Source organism: Pygoscelis adeliae, unplaced genomic scaffold (genome assembly GCF_000699105.1).
Source record: "Pygoscelis adeliae isolate BGI_AS28 unplaced genomic scaffold, ASM69910v1 Scaffold113, whole genome shotgun sequence".
In the NCBI taxonomy this organism is placed as follows: domain Eukaryota; kingdom Metazoa; phylum Chordata; class Aves; order Sphenisciformes; family Spheniscidae; genus Pygoscelis; species Pygoscelis adeliae.
In genome coordinates, this window is record NW_008825108.1 from 11,476,449 (window position 1) to 11,492,260 (window position 15,812).

The following is a 15,812-nucleotide window of genomic DNA, read 5'->3' on the forward strand; positions in this document are numbered from 1 at the left end:
CCCCCCTGCCACAGACAGGGACATCTTCAACTACATCCGGTTGCTCAAAGCCCCATCTGACCTGACCTTGAACACTTCTAACGATGGGGCATCCACAATTTCTCTGGGCAACCTGTTCCAGGGTCTCACCACCCTCATCATAAAAAAATTTCTTCCTTATGTCCAATCCAAACCTACCCTCTTTCAGTTTAAAACCATTGCCCCGTGTCTTGTCACTACAGGTCTTGGTAAAAAGTCTCTGTCTTTCTTATAAGGCCTCTTTATATATTGAAAGGCCACAATAAGGTCTCCCTGGAGCCTTCTCTTCTCCAGGCTGAACAACCCCAACTCTCTCAGCCTTTCCTCATAGGAGTGGTGTTCCAGCCCTCTGATAATTTTTGTGGCCCTCCTCTGGACCCACCCTAACAGGTCCATGTCTTTCTTGTACTGGGGACCCCAGAGCTGGAGGCAGTACTCCAGGTGGGGTCTCACCAGTGCAGAGTAGGGGGGAGAATCACCTCCCTCAACCTGCTGGCCACGCTTCTTTTGATGCACTCCAGGATATGGTTGGCTTTCTGGGCTGCGAGCGCACATTGCTGGCTCATGTCCATTTTTTCATCCACCAGTACCCCCAAGTACTTCTCCACAGGCCTGCTCTTGATCAATTCATCCCTCAGTCTGTATTGATATTGAGGATTGCCCTGACCCAGGTGCAGGACCTTGCACTTGGCCTTGTTGAACTTCATGAAGTTCATATGGGACCACTCCTCAAACCTGTCCAGGTCCTTCTGGATGGCATCCCTTCCCTCAAGTGAATCAATCACCTCACGCAGCTTGGTGTCATCTGCATATTTAGAAGTATTCTTATGTTGGTTTAGAGATACGAGACATGAACCGTTCTTAAAGCAGCAAACTATTTGCAACAAGAGAAATATGGATTAAAGCCCGTATGAAATGCAATAGTAATCACAATATTTTGTATTAGTTTTTCTTGCCACACTCTGAAACTATGATACCAAGAAAACTACTCAACAAATCTTAAGCCATCTTTGACAAAGAGCACACAACTGACCTTTTACAGGTATTGAAAGGGAGTACACATACAGTACAATAATGAGGTTGTTAGGAGACAAGGTGCAAGGATTGATTAGGGACCCTTTATTCAGTTTACAGCTGGTAATTACCTTCATTTCCATCCCACCTTCATAGCTCATATAACATACTAAAACCTATGGCCTGGGAACGTAGCAAACCAATAGACTGAAATGAAGCCTTACACTGCTCTTCCTTTTTCAGTCTCTGAGAGACAGTGTTTACTGCACGAGTAGCTGTCTGGTGTTTTTATTCTTATTCAGAACCAGCACTGTCCTGTGCATTGAAATAGCTCATGCTCTGTGACAGGTTTGAATGTAATTACACACCACACTATAATACATATACCTGAAGACAAAGAAATTAGGGTTGTATGTGGCCAGTACCAGACAAATTCTGGTATTTTCTAACTTCTGGAGTCTTTGGCTTTGCAATATTATATTCTTTTAATGCTCTTCAGACAGCTTGTTTTTAAGGTTCGTATGTCAAAATGTCTTTACTGTTACTCTGAGTTTGCACTGACTCCAAAAGTTAGGCTTCTAAGCCATGTTATTGGTACTAAGAGTCAGGTCCATACAAGACAGTGCCATAGATCCATCCACACATGCTGAAACAGCCAGTGAGCATCTATGTCTAGTCATGAAATTTCAGGGATTTGGATGGAAAAAACCATACTTCCTGGACTCCTTTACAAAGTTGAGACGAGCAGTCCTGTAGCCAGAAACAGTCCTCATTCAAAAAACTAGTCCCTCAAATTTCGGACAGATAATTAGACCAGTCACATATGTGGGGAGGTTTTCACTATCCAGAAAGAACCAAATTTCTCAGACTGACTGAAATTGCAGGAAATAGCCAGGGAGGGAGGCATGCCGCTGGAACGTAGGCAGAAAGGAACTGTTGAACCTACCTAGACATTTAAATGTACTTACTGGCAACCGGGGTTTTGTCAGTGTGGATAAGATTCGTTTGGTGATGCACAGGAGTGTAATGCTATCTCAGATGCTCTGTGGTATCCTGTCAGACCTCCAACTGATTTTGTAGAAGAGTCCTCTATAGGTCCTATATCATGTACACCAGCCACACACAACTGTCTCACATATCTTAGCACATTTTAAATGACACTAGATGCCTGTGTTTAGGCAAGTGAATCCCAGCCAATGTAATATTTTACTGGTTTCCTTGCATTAGATCAAAACTTTGGCATCACTGATTTTTTTCTTTTAAAGGACTAACTCAGGATGCATGAACCTCTGGCATTAATTTTTAATCCATCGTGGAAACCTTTGAAAACATTTTCATTGTGCAGCCAGATTTTCTGCTGACTAACCTGGCTGGATACAGATACAAAAAATCGGCATTTCCCTGTGTTGCAGAAGGCTAAATATTCTTTCCCACTGAGTAGTCCCATCACTGTCTTAACAGCTACCAGGGTTCACTCAAGAATGCATTTAAAGGAAACAGCACACAAAAAAAAAAAATAATGCAGCTGACCTGCTGTTTGATACTGCCTTCGGAAATGAATGGTGAGTTTCTTTGGAAAAGGGCAAAAAAATGCTGATGGCAGTACTGTTAACAAACAAGACGAATGGAAAAAACTGGAGTGTCACTTGGGTTGAACTCACTAACATTTTTCCGTGATATGTGAACTTGCATGGAATAATCTGCTAATTTGCGGCTTTCTCTCAAAAATAACCATGTGAGTACTTACATTTGATTTACTAGCCTAATTTGTGGCCACAGCAACAGCTACTATCAGCTGTATTTATGGTAACTTTAATACATCACCCAGAAACTTATAAATGTCAGCATTGCAGCTCCCTGTAATAGAAGACGTTTTTACTGACGGAAGACCACAGACTCGTAACACAGCCCAGCATTTGCTGTTATTCATATAAGAGAGAATTGTAAGCATACAGGTTACTGACATCAGTGAATTCACATAGCTAATAAAGGTAGTTAGAAATTCAAAGTTCATATGTAGAACTGTTGTGTTTTCCCCAGTACTTTTGAAATTTCTCACCAGTATTTTTCTCCATCTACTAAGAGGCATTAACGACAAAGTTTAAAAAGTGTTTTAATAGTGTTTACAGTTCAACTGATCTGTTGTAAAATCCCCTTTTGAAGCTATTCAAATAAACATTATAAATATGTTTGTTATTAACATACGGTGCTGATACAAGGAGAAGACTTAATTCACTGTGTTATTTATGCAGCAAAATGTCTTAATGGTTCCCAGACTAAGATGAAAAGCCGTTGAGGCACCATCCATGTATTAGATAATGTCTTGGCACTTTCCCTATTATGCTGTTATAAATAAATATAATGATTAAAACAGGGTGGTGTCTGGTGTATTAAGATGCATTCTTGGTTTGTCCCTGTTTCCAGACCAGATCCACCCCCTGCTGGCAGGAGGCTTCTTTACACAGATCTGATCGAGAAATAGAGCCAATAAGCAGCACAGGGGTTGATTCAAAGCCTGTTGAAGCTAATTGATGGGTTCTAATCAAATTGGCAGATCCTTGTGGACATGCACTGGTGACATATAAAGGAGCAGTATCAAGGGACCTGCCCTGCCATTAGATAAATAAATGAGCATGCTTTGGAGAGGTCTTATTTCAGAGAGAAAAAAAAAATTCTCTCATATTGTTTTTATCTACAGAGCACTTCCATTATTTTCTCTCTAACTGTTGCCCTTCCTTTTTACCTTCCCGTGTGAGATATCTCATCTCTCTGTCTTCTTGCCTTTCAGAAGAGCAGAAATAAGCAGGTTCAAACCAGCTGTGAAAATGAATTTTCATTATATCTTGCAGCTATCCAACGTAAATATTAAACGTGTGAAACAAGAAAAATTTTCATCATGGTGTTATGCTAAAGGCAGGGCAAATGAACAGGTAACCATGTGTGATAAGTTCGGGTATCAAATGGCCCCTGTAACTGCCTGTGTGAATACTTGGACCCTGTGGTAAGCCTGAGGTAAACGGCAATGAAAGACATTCTTGATATTCGGAAATGAGCTAATATGCAGAGACATTTACCCAAAATAATAAAAGCTGTTTCATACACTTTATTCCATTCAGGCTGGTGCTACCATTTCCTAATTTATATGAGCACCCCCTAAAGAGAATATTTCATGGTCTGCGTCCTGAGACCCTCGGATCAGCTTGAGTTCGTCTGGCTACCTCCTTGCAATGCACGACCCCATCCCGGGAGCCTTCTGCCCCAGCTGCCATGCTGCCAGGGGGAACTGCACCCACCGGAGGCACCTAACGCGTCTCGCAGAGGTAAGCCACCGGCCAGACAGGTTTTAGGCCCTTAGCTGGAGAACTGGAGCCCAGGCTGTTCATGATCATTTGTTCCTCCTGGGTAGAAAGGACATGTGTGCTGCCTAGAGGAAGACAGTGTGTGCTGGAGAAGGAAAGGGAGGAAAGACAGATATTATCACTCTTACCAAAACCATGCCCTGTGCTCCCGCATTAGTATGGGAAGACACAATATGAATTAGCATTAAGCCAAAAGGGAGAGAGAGGAAGGTCAGGTATTATCTATGATGTCCTCCAGCTTATGGATCCCAGACCTTTTCCCTTATCATAGCCATGTTGAAAGCCTCAACTCCACTGCCATCAGCACTTTCAGGCGCGCTGCACCGTACCACGTATGCAGGCTCACAGCTGCTCAGATAGGAAATGCTTCCCCAAGGCTGAAGATGTGCGATATGTTTACCATGAAGATGTGTTGCTACTTAGTGAAAGCTTCATTTAATTAGGTCAGAGAGCAACAGGAGTCGAGCTGGGACAATACGATTTTTAAATGAGCTCATAATTAGAGCACACAGTCTCCAGGGCCAGGACAGGTATTTTGGTTGTTCTCGTGTGCTGTAGCCTGTGCTCTCTTACTGCAACAGTGTTAGTCTGTCTAAACTAATGAAAGGATGTAAGGACATGATATCATCCCACCCTCCTGTTGTTTTACAAACATTTCCAAAAGCACCTAAATCACCAAAGATCTTTCAAATCAAAAGTTTGAACTTCGTGCTATTCCATGGAATACCAACTGACCACTGTTATGGATCTGAATTAGGGACTCATCTAAGGATACACAAGCCTCTGTTAGCTTTGGCAATTTAAAATCGTCCATATCTTTACTTATTGCCTTCAACCACAAATCCCTCTTTTTCTTGTCAAATTCTATTCAGATAAAGCACATTTCCTGCCCATTTGTTTATAGGTAGATCTGGTTGGAATAAAAAACGTGCTTTTGATGAAGGATGGAAGCTTTAGCAAAACATAAACATTTTGGGAGGATATATGACTTTCAACAAAACCTGTCACTGAATTTTTTTGAGGTGCAGAACTATCTAATCATTTTTCACCAGAGAGTTAGGGAAAAAAAAAAAAAAAAAAAAAACCTGCTTTTAAAAAGAAACAAAATAACAATTTTGACACATTTTGTGAAAATGCCTGAAATGTCTCGATTCTGTTCTAAAGTAAAAGGTAGTATAACAGGATACTCTGAAAGGTATAAGAAAACAAGGTTCTTTTCTTACAGACACTTCTAAATAATATTATTTAAAATAATAAAACACTGACCTCTATGTTCTCTGTAGAACATTTAGGGGGATTTAAAAATGCAGAGGAAAAAGAAAGCGGCAAAGTCATGAAAATGAGTATGACAATTATTCACTAATGTGTTTGTACTTAGCATTATTTATTGATGATATTTCTAAGGCTGTGAGTTTGTCTGCAGTTGGCTAGAGAAATACACAGACCCGGAAACACATTACATGTACCTTAGCTGCCTATAAGTTAAATATCTAGTTTTAAATTAGTTATTGCCACGGTCAACAGAGAGGGACACATGGTGAGAAAAGATGAGTGAGAGAACTCAAATGGAGTAATGGAGGAGACTAAACAACTAGCTTAAAGTAGACATCTATCTTATAGGTGTCTAAACCCAAGCAAAATGAATTCATCTGTCCTAATGTGAGTCTCACCCCACTGATCATTGCATACACTTAATCTAATGAAAATGCTTTTTCTTGGCTGGAAATTATTTTTTGTTTTGTTTTGTTACAGGAAGTGCACTGCTGCAAGCAAATAGCTAATTCCAAAAAGTACTTCTCAATTGCAAGTAAAACGATCCTTGGATGGAAAATTTTCTGTGCTAATGCCTCTATATGTTTCCACAGGAACTTTAAAAATTGTTCCGGGTACGGTTTTACACTGACAAATATATTCCAGGTATTTAGAGGATTATTATTTCATATTACTATCTAAGCCTATCTTTGGAAGAGCAAACTGTACACCATTATTATCTCCTTTTGAAATTTCCTTCTTACTTCTTTTTAAAAATGCAACCAATCTAACAGCTCTTACAAATAGCACCAAGGCCTGAAAGGTCTCCCCTTCCTTCATCGCTGATTTAAATGAAAACAATGTTGATTGACAGTATACATCTTGCCTTCCCTTCAGCCCTTTCTTGTTTTGCCATCTAAAGAGAAAAGAAGGACAAAAAAGATTTGTTTTTCTCTTATGTAGGTGATAAGGTACACAGCCTTTTTATGATGCAAATTCAGACCAGTATTTACAGGAGTTCTATTAGGTAACATAGAATATTTAGGTCACCTAGAAAACAGTGTCCAGAAGACCCAAGAGAACAGCTGGGTCTTGCCTCTTCTGCTATGCCCTGTGCATTTTCATTAACCTAAAGTAAGCTGCACTTCATTGCCATGCCTTCAACATCTTTGGGCAGCAGCAATCAACCTGTCTCCTGTCCTCATGCACCACCCTACATGTTTCAAACCTACCTACTGCCAAAAAGCACAGGCATATATTTATACACAGAGATGCTTGTTTTTCTAACTCCTTCCTTCCTAGGCTGTTACCACCTGAAGCTTTTGTTTGAGCACCGCAAACTGCAGCCCTTCATTTGTATCCACCCTACTACCCAGATCTGCTATTCGTCCATGCAGATCTTCACAACACAAGCACCTCCTCTTAGTAGAACTGGCAAAGATTTTTCTGGATTCAGGTGAAAAACCCTGGAGTATGAAGCAAGTTATCTCCAGAGTAAGATCCTCTGAATTAAAATTTCTAGCCTTGGAAACATCCAAACTTGTTCATTATAGTGTATCTCCTCAAATTATCCCAACATACAGATAGAAATATGAATGTACATAATTCATGCCTGGGGATTCAACTCAACTAACCTTAATCATCTCAAAGGCAACATCTAATCTAAGCTGGTTGTGTTAAATTTACTCTGCAGTGAATAGAAGACAACTGGCACCTCCATAGAGAGATTTCTGTCATCCCAAAAGACATATCTGATGTAAGTTGGATGACTTGCCATACAGAGGTGCCTCTTTTTATTGACTATAAAGAGAACCCCAACAAAACTAAGCTAGACAGTGACCTTTCAGACAGATTGAGTTAAGTAAAATAAATTGTGGCAAGGAAGTGTTATAAAACAGTAGGTGGGCATGAGAAGCCATGTTTGAAATTAGTGATCAGATTAATCGGTCCTTCCCCTGTTTCAAGAATACAGCTGTACTGAGGGACTGACATGGATCTTCTGTATGTGTGAGCATGTGGATGAAAGAAGCATCACCCAAAGAAAACAGAATCTGCATTCCTTACTTTAGCACGTACTTTGTGTTTGCTTTAAGGGCAATACATAAAATTGCTCTTGCAGTTGCTCAGTGCTTTTAATGTAAACTCTTTTTAAATGCAAAGTTTAATTAGATTTTAGTTCTACTTTCAGACAGATCTGTGTGTTAATTAAGGGCCTGGAGCAAAGCTGTGTTTAAAAGTCTCATAGATCTCCCTGTAGTGCTGGGGTGATGATCTGCTCATCATGCAGGTGTTTTGGCCTGCACATTTCATGCAGAAACAATTTTCCATCATGCAATTTCTGCTTCCACTTCCTCCCCCTCCTCTTCCTCTCCCCCCCTTCACCACATACAAACCTTCAGTTAAGAGGTAGGTGGGCAGGTAGGCCAATACATTCACATGGTAGATGTTTTACTGAAGTGCAGTTGATCACCATATGTTTTGATTAATTCTCTCCTACCTATTCCTGTAAACAGGGCACACAGAAATTTAATGTGCTATTATTCATATTATTCACATTTTAAAATGCAGCATTTGTTGAGGGTTTTTTTTCCCCTCCAGTTTGCTAGCAGATTTAAGATAATGGCTCTCTGCCAAAATTATATTACCTTTGTCCTTAAGCAAAAGCATAAAAATTGAAATTAAGCTAATATCAATTCTCTTTTGACCTTTTGGGCTCTGTGCTATTAGTTAAGTGCTATATTGTGTCTCACAGCTACAGTTCTAGGGTGGTGCAGTGATTTGGCATCCAGAAATGGAGTCTAATGGCAAAGCCTTTGCTGGAGATTAGAGAGAGTACTAGCAAGCATAGTGAAGCCTTGATTATAGAGATATAAATCTGCTTTTCTGGCTTGTGAGGTTTGTGCCTCTCCTGAGTATTGATTCTGGCTTCTCCACTTGGCTCTTTCTAACTCTGCTTTTGGTTCCTCTCCAAAGTACTCTCCAAAGATATTGGGAGGAGATTTGTACATGACTGGAGGTAAAACTGGAAAAAAAATTTTCCAACCTAGCTTTCCCTAGTTGAATGGGAAGAGTATGTGTACTGCATCACGCCTTCATGAATTAGAAAGTAAACCATCCTACAATGGTACATGTGTGCCTATGACCATGGCCAAAACTGTTTGGACAAAGTTCAGTAACTGATGGGGGCTTTCTACTTACCTTTATGCCCTTTATGAAAGTGGGTAGTGAATCCATGCTGCCTTTGACAGCTGATCTCATGCCCAAGTCCGCAACGGGGTGCCTTGTGACAATTCTGTCCATGCTGTTTGTAGGGGTAGGTCTCAATTAGCAGATACCCTTTTCCTACTTCTCCCTGCTAGGTGAGGCAGCTGGATGACCCCAAAGCACAGGGAGAATGACAGTGCATTTGCTCTGTGGACCATCAACTGGTTGGGTTCACTTTGAGGCTGAAAGCTGTACCACCATGTACTTTAAATGTAACTAACTTGCGCCCCACTGCTGGTGTCCCCTCACTGTCTCCAGTCATACTTGAGCAGATTCGTTTCTCCCAAAGAATGCATGCTGCATGCAATTTGGTGCTCACTGTTTGTGACTTCCCTGATTCTCCTTCAGCACTAGCCTTGCTGAGCCAGACCTCAGTACGGTTACCACCTGACTTCTGCAACCTCTAAACTCCCAAATAATTTCCATTGCCATTCACATTTATGAAGATAGAACTTTGCTTGCCTTGATTTTTGCAAAATGTGCTATGCAACTGGGATGCATACAGAGGGTATAAATAATTGTTTGAAAATTTCCCCTGTTATTTATCCAGTCCTAATAGCTATGGGCTAATTTGTTTCAGTTATAACACTTTAATAGGTTGGATGAAAGGCTATATGTACTTGCTAAGTGTAAACACCAATGGTGAGCAAGAATTATTTAATATAATCGACAGGGTTGTAACTAGAAGTGATAAGATTAAAGTAAGGAAGATGTAATTTTCATCTGAGTTGGATCCGCAAATTGTAAGCACCTCCCAGAGGAGGCATTTTGTACATTTTAAATTACACTTGACACAACAATTTTCTTGACTATACAGTCATGAGTAAGCCTCAAGTGGCACGGACATGAACTACATGGCATTAGATTGCATAAAAATAAACAAGAAATTATATTGTCCCTGGGAAGAGAAAGTCTTTGTCAGCCTCACAAAAGCTTCCTGAGATGTTAAATGAAACTTTGAATAAGGATTCCAAAATTTTGGGGTTGTCTCTGATCTTAAAAAGAAACAATAATAAATTGGCGTGGGTTTTGAGCCAATTCCAGCACTCACCCAAAGAGCAGAAGCGGGCCTGCAATATACTGAGCAACCTTGATGGGTTTTCAGTTACTGAGTGGGTAGGATTTCTATTGCTGCACCTGTGAAAGGGAGCATGTAGACACACCTTTCTGTGGATGAGATCACTCCAACACTTTCACTCGCAGCTTGGCAAGAAGAGAGTGTAAGGAACACCATTCCAACCACATTAAAAATAAACCATGGGATCTGCTAACTTTCTGTGCCCACCTGCGTGTGAATTCATTCATTACCACCAGACTTAAAAGAAGTGGGGGCAGGAGGCAACTTGAAGGGGAGAAGAGCCCAGCACTGAAGTTAAAGTTTTTCTTTTCAAAGGAACTTGTTAAGAAAATAAAACTGACTTCAAAACAAAAATTGAAACTAAGTTCAGTATAACAACATAAAAATAGTAAAACTGGAAAGTATTTCCTTAGCACATTTGCTTTAACACTTATTAAAGATATAAACTAAATCCAAGAAAAACAAATCCCAGGTGTGGAAATGTGGTTAACCCATGACTCAGTTTAAATTTAAAATGTAAAATAAAACAGTCAACCTTCACCAATTTGCTTTAATTCTAGACAGGCATAAAAAAAAGAAAAGGAGAGAGATCCTTACAATTCTGCAAGAGAATCCAGTGCACGGCTGGAGAGCTGAGAACTGCCTGGTAGCAAACTTTATAAAGCAAGCACGAACAAAATAGAAAAACCTAAATGCTCATAGCTTTTCGTGCCTGCAAATATGCATGAGCTACACTATGCTCAGAATGGTGCCACATGCACATGCAGAGAGCTGTAAGGAGATCAAGGTAACATTTTCTTCCCCTATATGGACTTGTCAAATCATCAGAGAGGAGATAAAAGTGTTGACAGCAAACTGCTATTCCCTCTCCTGCCTAAAAGACTGTGCGTGGGTAGCAAATAGCTACAGTCTTAACATGGTAAGGAAAGAAGAGAAATGCATGCTACCAACTCCTGAGGAGGATGGGCAGCACCCTATCATACCATGGAGAAAGCAGAGAAGCTCATCTGAAGCTTTCCTGAAGCAGTCTCCACTATGCCATTTTGTGGGGGACGAAAGGGTACAACAGTGATATACATATTATTCTTTATGTGGACTGAATTGGAATGCATCAGCTCTAGGCCCAAATAAACATCCCATCTGGACTTTGTCCCCTGGGTTACTACAGTATATGCAAACCAATAGAGAACTCAGAGACCTACTGAACAACAGACCAGCAGTCAGTTCTCGCATTGTCAAATGAGATATTCTTGCAGAAGGCTGGAGCTTTTCTTCAGAGGGTGTAAATTCTGTCAGGCTCAAGCTTGACATGCCATGCTGTCATGGGTTTATCTTCGGCCACAGGCCACTCTTGTAAAAAACCTAGGTCTGGGAAGGACTACAGGGGTCATCAATTTCTCCCAGTCCTTCATCATTTCCTGAATCACCAATTTAAGTCTATTATTTCTGATCTTATCTACCAGAAAAATTACAGTGCACATCTATTTAAAGTATTGGTGAAGACTGTGACGATTCTGAGGGATACGGTGGGAAAATCAGGAGGTACTTTCAAAAAATAAAGACAGGAAGTTTTTTGAATGATGACGATTTGAGTCAAAAATACAGATGGCATCTTAAAAGCTGTGCAGAGGTATGTCATTCACAGAGGTGATATGAATGAAACAAATTTTTAAGGCTGACAGAGCTGTCATCTGGTTCCAAGTTTTCTGTGCTTTAAGTTTTAAAGGTTTACTTTCTTTCAAGACCAAGGGGGACCCCCTCAAACAAAACCCCCTATCTATACAGAATTTCCATGGAGGCTGAGAGCAGTAATTGATTTAGTCCACAAGAGTGTCTATGGAGAAAGGACATATCAGGGACATAATGATCTTCATAATCACTCATGTATCCAGTCACATGATAAAGGAGCTACTTTTTTTTTTTTTTGCTGTGCAACTCATCCTCTAACCAAGTATACACACAGTGTTTCAATAATTCAGATTTTTCATTTTATGTGCTTTGTTGGAGGGAGATTTTACCAATAAAACAACTAACAATATATATAAAAAAAGTGTTTTCTTGTCACCTCTCTGTTTTTATTACAGTTGTGCCCAAAGACTCAGATTTTTCAAAGAACAGAATAATCCATTAAAAATATAAGGTCGGATCTCAGTGGATGCATATTCATGTAGTTCCAATAGAAGAGTTGCCTCAGGATATGCCAGTGGAGAACCTAACCTGGTATATGTAAACTAGTAAAATCCTTGTTGGCTGCTGCTTTCCTTAATTTATTCTTCCTACTTTGTCTATTTTCTTTCGAGATGTCAGGTCTGGATCCAAAAAAATAATGTGATCTAAAAATAAGGATTTTGGCATCTAAGCCAAGATATGGGTGGGCCTGTCTTCATTCTTCCTTACTTAGGCATTTAGTGTCTGAAACACCAAATATAGCAGCTTTCATCTGCAGACAGACATATTCCAATCTAGAGGACAATATAGCTTATGATGCCTGTGTCTCCTTCCACTGCCTAGGGAAAGGAGCCTGGAAGACTGGGATCAGAGCTTGCACACCTCAGTTAAATGTATAAAGTTAAGAAGACGAAACCATACCTTTGCTTGTAGGTTCACATGTTTTATCATCTTCAAATCCTGGCTTCTACAAAATCTTGGAGTTTAGATGTTTTATGTGCTCATTACACTCGGTAACTGAATGAAGAATGAAGTAAAATGTAGACACAATTACACTTCTTCCAAATATATATCTAGGGGAGAAAATGGTGTCGTCTTTTTTTTTTTTTTAATAATCTAATGGTTAGAGCATTGACCCAGAAAAAGACATCTAGGATCAGTAACTTCCTCAGAAGGTTCAGTCCACCTCCTTTTGTTGCACTGCACCCCTGTGTAGAAGGAAATTTAATACTCATAGATAGGGAAGAGGAGAGTTTGAAGAAGGAAGTCTAAATCTGTTGTCCAGTATTTTGGGGTTTTCATCTAGGAAGGAGGAGACCTGAGCTCCTGCCTCTTCTCCCAGCAATGTTCTATCATTGCACATACAACAGTCATTGCTTAAAAAACTGAAATAATCATGGTAAGATAGACCAAGCTCCTGTATCTTCTGTAGATACCAGCAATACCTTTTTCTCCTCCAGGCACTTTGTAAATTAATTACATGGGCCTTAATAAGATGAGAATAATCAGACACCTTCCCTGAGGAGAAGGCTAAAAATCTGGATTCAGAATGGATGAAGAAACTTTCTTGCACCCTTACCTGTGTATATGGGCTCTTTAGAAAATGTTCTGTTTGGCATTTTCTGCTATCTTGTTCAACTGTAGTTTTTTTCAGACTGTCCAAATCTTTCCCATTCAGCGTAGGATGACAGTAAGCGTAAGTGCCTTGAGGTATTAGATTTTAATTACCTTACTCTGTTTTTTCTGTTCAAATCTAGGGAATAGGAACCTACAAGGTAAACATTATGGCATCTAGCTGTAAAAATTTAAGTTCTCTATTGCAGCTAGCTCTGAATTTTTGAGGTCATGAACTGCTGGGATTTTGTGTCTTGCATTTTGTGTTGTATGTATTTTAAAATGCACATAATTCCATTGGCATTTGTCTTTCTCTAAAAGTTTTGCCAATGTTTTCACTCACTTTTTTATCTGCTCATTATATGATTTCCTTTTGTTTCTTTCCCCTTATGTTGAATTGAATTCAGAAACTACTTTGGTGTATGCTTAAGGAAAGCTGAAGTCAACACCTGGAGGCAGTGAGTAGGATTGATCTGCCTAAAGGCAGACACCTGCATCCCATGGGATTCATCTAATTTTGAAGTGGACATCTATAATACATGTCAGATGACTCATCTGCTGTAAGAGTCTATTTTCTCCTTTGATTATAAAAGGAGCACAAATGACTAAATCAGATAATGTCATCTATATTGCATTATCTATATTGCATCTATATTGCAACTATATTGCAGTGAAAAAAACAAACATAAGAACTAAACAAGACATGGGGAAAGTAAAAAACAAAATTGGAGATCATATAGACCTGAGCAAATATTTGCCAGATAAACTACCTGCCAGGTAAAGGAGGCTTGCAGAATCCATCCTCATCCCCATCAACATCTCCAAAGTCTTCTGTTGCCAATAGCTAATTCTTGACATAATGATCACGTCAATAGCTAATTCTTTAGTTTGCTCTGTCTCCCTAAAAAGGTCTTTGATTTCATGTAAAACATTCACTAATCTATTTTTATGTCACTGTAACCAGTTGAAAACTATGCAATTAGAAACCATTTCTGTTTCAAACTCTTTGTGAAAAATAATCAGGGAGCATAACATTTATTTCCCAATGGACAAAGCACTCATACCTGTGAGTGTTAAACAGTCGAATCAGGAGCCCTGCCAATTCTGTCTCTACGTTTGCACTACTGAGGAGAACACACATCTATAAATATGACCTTTTTCTGAATGACATCCTTTCCTGATCTGAATGCCTGCCTCCTCTCAGACCTGCCATAAATAACCTAGGCCCATTTTATAAACGATTCTTTGTATAGTGTAGCCAAAGCAAAATTTTTGTTTCCAGTAAATTTATTTCAGAATCAAGATGTTGTTTTCATTTGACAATATTAAAATGTCCCTCTACTGTTTGGAGATTAGAACATTTATAATAATGCAAAGAGGCTGAATTAAATTTTAAGTAGAAGAGGAACAGAAGAATGAGCCTTGTGTCCGACTGTTAACCCAAGTAGTAGAGGTACACTTTCTCTTTCACTGTTTTCTTAACGTGTCAGTAGCAGCCAGTGGAGCAGTAACAGACAACTAGACAGTGATAACATCTTAAACCACTGCAGTTCTTTGCTTGGTGAACACAAGCTAAATCTTTACCCCTAAAATAAAATGTTTTTTTATAGCAAGGCAACTATCAAGAATTTGAGAAGAGGATGAAAAATTTCGTGGAGATGAGATGCAGAGAGGTTTTATCACTGCATTCTCAATGCAGGGAAATGAACTTCAGGATGAGGATTAATTAAATATTTGCTTTCTGGTAATAACAAGTTTTACATTACTTCCCATACCCAGTACTTGTTCCCAGCCACACCATACAGTATATATTGCTTTTTGAGGTAACACGGGGTAGTCTTTGTTTATAGAGCTGACATAGCCATGAAATGTTTCTAACCCCCTGTCTTATGGAATGAAGGAGTCCTTGAATAGGTGTTTTATTTTGCTTAAGTTGTGCTAAGAATTATAAATGCATATGCCAAATATTCAATAAACATAATTTCTTAAAACTTTTCATTGTTCAGTCAGAATCATACAAATAACCAATGAATGTGGTTGCTTGTGCTCTAATACTTTTTAATTGATTTTATTTTATTTCCAGAACCTTGGATCATTAGTTTGTAATAATTGTCATCTTCAACTCATGAAAACAATTAGTACAGACTTTTCCTTGAACATACATGATATTAATTGATACTTTAACTATCTGAGCTTTCTATATAAGTTTCAGAGAGTGGCATGTTATGACGTTCTCTGTTGTACTTAGGGAGACATCCAGCTGTTGTCATTTAGAAAGACTGTATGGAGAACGGTAAGTGTATGACTAGGAAGTCACCATTAGCATGTGGTCACCACCTAACAGCAAACATTTTTTTGCTCTGTCTACATTGTTGGCTAATTACATCATTTTTATTTGTTCAGTAATCTCTTAGATATTCTCCCTACATTTTATTTTTATATTCTGGAAATAACGATTATTACCAGAAGTCATTCAGACTTATTACTATATGCATTCACACATAATACGCATTTAACATTTGTGTTGATATTTAGGTTTTCAGTCA